General features: G+C 41.9%; 1 long non-coding RNA gene across 1 annotated transcript; it reads right to left on the bottom strand.

Annotated features, from left to right (window-relative positions):
• Nucleotides 1-3137: 3137 nt before the first annotated feature.
• Nucleotides 3138-6472, bottom strand: LOC134475074 (uncharacterized). Its single transcript, XR_010046030.1, has 2 exons — nt 6205-6472; nt 3138-3962 (listed from the first exon to the last, which is right to left on the bottom strand). It is a non-coding gene; the product is annotated as an uncharacterized LOC134475074 (long non-coding RNA).

Raw genomic sequence — 6472 nt, 5'->3', positions numbered from 1 at the left:
TGGGCTCTAGGTCTTCAGCTGGACACATTCAGGATACTGCCATGGGATTCCAGGCCTTGGCTCAATTTTCTAGGTATTTAGTGTTTTGGACAGATTCCTGGCCCTTTCTTGTATTTAATTCTGGGTGACCATCATGAAATAATATAAATTCTGTGTCCTGTATGTAATCGTTCTCCTTGCAATCCCTGACTACAAGGGCTGGGGGCCAGGTTGGTGATACATGCTTGTAATCCCAGTAATGAGGGAGGACAAAGCAAGAAGACCACAAGTTCCAGGCCTACCACAGATATTTAGCAAGGCCATGTCTCAAAAAATAAAAGGGAAAAATATTGGGATACTATTTAATAGTCGAGTGTCCTTAGATTAAATCCCCAGTATTGTCAAAAATATTTTTGGAGCCAGTTGTGGTGGCACATGCCAGTAATACCGGCATACAGGAGGCTGAGGCAGGAAGATCATTGCAAGTTTGAGACCACCTTGGACTACAAAGTGAACTCAAGGCCAGCCTGATCTGCAGAGTGAGACCCTTTCTCAAAAAGAAAAAACAATTTTTTTTCTGAAGAAGGAATGTAGTACTCACTCATGCCCTGAGACACATGAATCTTGAGAAGAGTTTACCATTGAAGAAGCCAGACACAAAAGACCTACTCTATGAGCAATTGATATGAAATGTTTAGTGATCAAATCCATAGAGACACAAAGTAAAATAACAGCTTCTAAGAGGTGGAGGTTAGGAGGGGCTGGCATATCTTCCAGTGTAAAGAAAATGCTTTGCAATGCTCAAGGTCATGATGTACAGTTCAGTAACCATATTTAAAAAATGGTCAAAATTATACTATAAATCTACTGTGATAACAGAGCATGGTATTGACTAAAAACAGACCTGAAGATTAATGGAACAGATTAGAAGAAACCAAAACAGAGAGACTAAGCCAACTTATCATTTAGAAATGGACCAAACTCTTTCACTGGAAGAAAGACAGCCTCCTTAATAAAATAAAAGGTGCTGGAAAAACTGGCTCAGCACATGCTGAAGATTAAAAATGGACCCATGTCTTTCACTGTGCACTAAGCTAAAACCAGAGTAGATCAAAGATCTTAATATTAAAACAGAAACATTAAATCTGCTGGTAGACAAAGTAAGTAAAAGCCTTAAACACAGTGGTGCGGGTAGACTTTATGAACAAAACAACAATTGCACAGGAACTACCAAAAAGAATCAACTGGGATCTCATTCTATTACAAAGTTTTTGCACAGCAGGAGAAACCACCAACAGAGTGAAGAGATTTTCTCCCATGATATGGGAGAAAATGCTTGCCAGGTATAGCTCAAAGGATGACCACTGAGAACATAGAACAACAACAACAAAAAAATCCATCCTCCTATATGTAAAGACCCAATCCAAGAATAGGGATCTGAGATGAATACACACTTCTCAGGTGAAGAAATAGAAACAACAAATAAATATATATATGATGAAATGTTCAACATCATGAGTCATTTCAGACATATAAATTAAAAAAACACTGTGATTCCACCTCACCCCAGAAATAATGGCTATTATCAAGAAATCAAGAAATGACAAATGCTGGAGGGGTGGTGGGGAAAAAGGAACCCTTCTCCACTGTTGGTGGGAATGCAGACTGGCACAACCACTGTGAAAATCAGTGTGGAGAATCCTCAAAAAATTAGGACTACAGGTACCACTGGACCCAGCTATTCCCCTTCTGAGTATCTTTCCAAAAGAATTAAAAACATCATATCACATTGATATATGTGCACCCATGTTTACAGCAGCACAATTTGTAATAGCTAGAACTTGGACACAATCTAAATGCTCACTGACTGAGGAATGGATAAAAAAAGTTGTGGTGCTTTTACACACTGAGTACTACTCAGACATAAAGAAGAATAAACTGGAGCTTTTTAAAGGTAAATGGATGTAATTTGAGGCCACACTCCTAAGTAAAATAAATTAAGACTCATATGTAAACACTGCATACACTGTATTGTCTCACTACTGTGAGCTGAAAAAAACAACATCTATATGTGTGTGTGTGTGTGTGTAGTTAAGATACTTACAGTACTGATTTCTCTGAGCGCATTAAAGAGAAAGATCTGTGCTGGCATTGTTTGGACAATTGAATGTAGATATCTTGTGCTCTAGGTTAATGAATTGGGGATCACAATGCACAATATATGTCCATTGTTCCCCTGATTGATGCATTTTGAATTTTTTTCTCTTTAAAATAAAATGGATTAAAAATAAAATAAATTGAATTTTTAAAAAAGTAACCAGTGTGTATTTTCGAATGGAAAATGTTGAACATGTTATGCTGTATGAATTATTTCCCATCCCCAAAATTATTTCACTCCAGAAATAAAAAGCCATTCAGACAGAGGCCCTACACCCATGCTTATGCTTTATCAGAACCTCAACATCTCTGAAACTCCCCCAGCCTGTATTCATGGTGGACAACTGAATCCTCCCCTTACTCAATCATGGCCTTGCAGTGAAGGAAGGTTCCTAACCCAACTCCAGTCCCTAGTGCAGAGCATGCAACATTTCAAGCTGCTGTACTGCTAATTTCCAGGGATGATGATCCAGTAGAGAGGCCTGGATAAATTTCTGGCCAGGTGCATGCTGAGCTGCTAGCAGCAAGGCTCACACAAGTGGGACACACAGGTCAGACCCATGCTGGTACAGAGCTGCTACAGGACGGCAGCTGGCAACTCACCTCTCCCCACCTCTGGCTTCTCTTTTATGGATGGAAACCCTGGTGTTCACAAGTGGACTATGCAACCTGGAAAACAGGAAATACAAGCCTTTATCTGATGAATGCAAACCATCCTGCTCTTCATTCACAAACATGCAATTCATTCACTCAGCATCTGGTAGGACAGTACAGAAAACACTAATTTCCTATATTTTTGGAGTTCACACTATGGTTAGGGAGATAAACTATAAACAAGATGATATAATATTGTGTTCAGTTTTACAAATGAAATAAAAGGTGGCGTAACAGTGAGAGACAAGATGCCACGGCATAAGTGTCTGCCTGGCAAGTACAAGGCTGTGAGTTCAATTCCCAGTACCCAAAAATAAATAAATAAATAAAGTATGAGAGACAGAGGCTGGAAGAGGCAGAGAATATTTTTATTAAGGGCTGTCAGGCTTTTTCAAGGCAACACAACAGAAATGATTAGATAGGGATCAAGCTAGAGAGAACAGCATTTCCTACAGTAGAGGGAGCTATGATCCCAAGCAACTGACATGGAAATGCATACTCTCCTGAGAGCAGGGTCCCTAAATACAATGAGCACACAGCAGTGGCCATGGACGTGCCAAAGGCAGAAGGTGGCAACACTGAGGACCCTGTGCTCAACTGAACTGAACAAACCAGGGACAAACGGAGGTGTAGGTGTGCAGAAGAGGGAGTAAGAGGAAGATTTCAGGCAGGAATCCCAGGGTGGCCTGTCACAGCAGTTAACTAGGACATCTGCTGTGCTGCCCTTTCTGGTGGCTGCTGCTGCCCTCACCAACAAGGCTGAAATCTTCATCAAGTGCACTGCCCCTGAATTCACCACAGCTCAACACACTGAGAGCTATACTTTCTGTCTGTGGAATAGCATTTTCAAAGCACTCCCCTTTATTACCATGGTGTCTGCTGTATCCTCAATATGCTTTTACTAAAATGTTTAATGAAACCCAAAACAATTAAATATCATTCTATCTTGAAATTTGGAAGAAGCAACACAGGTTCGTTCAGCCTGTCTGAACCCCCCCCACACACACACACAAACTTACAGCTGAAGCCTTAAAGGCCTATCTTTAGGCTTCCATTAGTGACTCTACCCAAGTTGTACATTTCTGTGTCTGCCTTTGACTGAGTTGTCAGAATCCAATTCCTCAGTCTTTGCAAACAGCACTCCAAGTCAGTCTGCCATTGGTGATCCAGACCTGAGGAAAGCAAGCAGAAGGACTTTGGAGATGCCTCTCACCTCTAATGCTGTTGGCAATTTCCAGGTGCTCCCGCTATTTCAGAACAAGCATGCAAAGAGCTTTACTCTAAAGGAGACAAGCCACATGAACACAGGACGCGACTCCCCCTAATCTTCAGGGGCAATGACCTTCCTGGGAGACAGATGAGTGGGGCAGGGTTGGAAGAAGGACTACCAACAGCACTGAGCTCAGCCTGTATCACAGCACAATGGGTTCTTCAAGAAACCAGGGATCTCATCTTTTGACAAGCTATGCACTCACCTAAACCACATTATGTGCTGTGGTACATCCACATTGTATTTGTTGTATATATTTGTACTGTCTCCTTTTAATTTATTTGTTTATCCAGCACTAAGGATCAATCCCAGAGTCTAGTGCCTGCTAGGCAATCATTCTACAATTGACCTATACCCTGAGTCCTGTATTTATATTGTCACTGAATGAAGAATTGAAAAGGGATAAATAAAAGGACTGTTTCACCAAATGTAATGTGAGATTTCTTTATATCTTGATTCAAGCAAAATCAACAAGGAAGATATCATAATGAAACTCAAATGCCAAATGTCAGTTTTTCACATGTAGTACTTGTTTCATTGATTTTTCAGAATGACCTTTTTCTCTATAGACACAAGTTGATTGTCATCATGCAGGCCCAAGGCGGTGATGCTGGCTAGGAGTAACTGCTAATGCTTCTCCCAGGCAGGGGTAGACACACAAACACACAGGAATAGCCAGCAGAGGCAGCTGGAGCTCCAGTAACATGGGGACTGGAGACCCAGAAAGCCTTGGCGTAGACCTGGGCCTGCCACTGCTACTGAAGACAGAAACACAGGACTTGGGCAAGCCACTTGGCCCACTAAACCTGTTTTTTTTTTCTATGAAAAACGAGTAGCATCCCTCCAGTGGGAGCTCACACGATGCCACACAGACCCTTTAAAGTCCTGGAACATAGAAAGTGGTCAAGCACCAATAGTGAAGGTGGTGACCCAGAGCTGAGGAGGCAAAGCAGAAGGGCCCATAGCTCAGAGCCACTGCAGGCACAGCACTGCTGCTCTTCATGGAGCCCAGCTCTGGCCTGGATGGGAGCAGAATTGACCCTGCTGGAGGGTCAGAAATCTGTGACTGGGGCAGAATACTAGGAATGCTTATTAATAATAATAGTATGGGGGACCTAAACAAAGACGCTTATGGAACTTCCATCAGAAATTGGCAAACTCTTTCTATGAATGATCAGACAGATTTAGCCAGCTTTCCGAACGACCAGATGTGTCCCTCACTTGAACTCTGCCACTGAAACATGAAAGCAAATGTGAGCCAGCGGTAAAAACCTAGGATTCTAATAAAGCCGTATTTCAAAAACCAGGCGGCAGGTTTGATTTGACCCATTCATGCAATAACACTGGGCAAAAAAGTGACTGTGAAAATAAGGATTAAGCTAATAGAAGACAAGAAAGAAAAAGATAACAGAGCAGAGTGTATCAATAGTTACACGATAGGCTTAAGTCAAACTTGAATCTAAAAACACATTAAAACCATATTACTAGGGGCTGGGGATTTAGCTCAGCGGCATAAGCATTGCCTTGCAAGCAGGCAGCCGTGAGTGCGATCCCCGATACCGGTAAAAAGACAAAAAAAAAAAAAAAAAAAAAAAATATATATATATATATATATATATATATATTACTAATTGAAAAGCAGAGATTATCACAATGGATCAAAAAAAAATCCCTGCAATATCAACTATTCTGCAACATGAAATACTTTATGTATAACTTTTACCTTAAACCCTTTATTTGAAACGGTTTTAGTGTTAGGCAATGCTACAATGAGCTTCTACCTTCTAACAGTACCTGTGACCACAAATAAAACACAAAGAATTCAAAGTAAGACACTGATATTTGCACAGTATTACTACATAAAAGAATTCATGAGGGTTTCATCCGTTCGCCCATTAATGACCTTTTCCTATTCCAGAGCCAACCTGGGACCCCACATATCTTTACTTGTGAGGTTCCCTAAACCTCCCCCAAGCGCTAACTCTTCTTTCCTCATCTTTGGATAGAGCATCTGTCGGTCTGTTTGCTTTCTTTAGAACTGTGATGGATGGGCCACAGGACCTCTGTGACCTAAAGAAAGAGCACTGGGTGATAATGCTCAAGTGTGCAGCCAGAGAGCAGGGGTCGCGCGGCTCTGGAGTTACCTTCTCCATGTCGCTCGGGATGAGTTCCTCGGAGGAAGCCTGGAGGGCATCGGCTCGCTGAAAAGTCCACCGCAGCGTAACACGCTTGCGTCAGCACCATCTCGAAAGAAAAGAACGCAAAGCCACCTAGAAATCTTTTTTGTGCACACAGCAAATATACTTGTTCAGTCTTTCTTTGTCGGTCTTCCACGTGGCCCTTGCCTGCACCATCTGATGATGTCACTGTCTGCGCCGTCGCGACGCAACAGCTCCAGTGCGCCTGCGCAGC

This window comes from Cavia porcellus, unplaced genomic scaffold (assembly GCF_034190915.1).
Source record: "Cavia porcellus strain 051 isolate PalLab524CR breed Dunkin Hartley unplaced genomic scaffold, mCavPor4.1 scaffold_53, whole genome shotgun sequence".
In the NCBI taxonomy this organism is placed as follows: Eukaryota; Metazoa; Chordata; class Mammalia; order Rodentia; family Caviidae; genus Cavia; species Cavia porcellus.
This window is presented reverse-complemented; position numbering and strand designations above follow the sequence as displayed.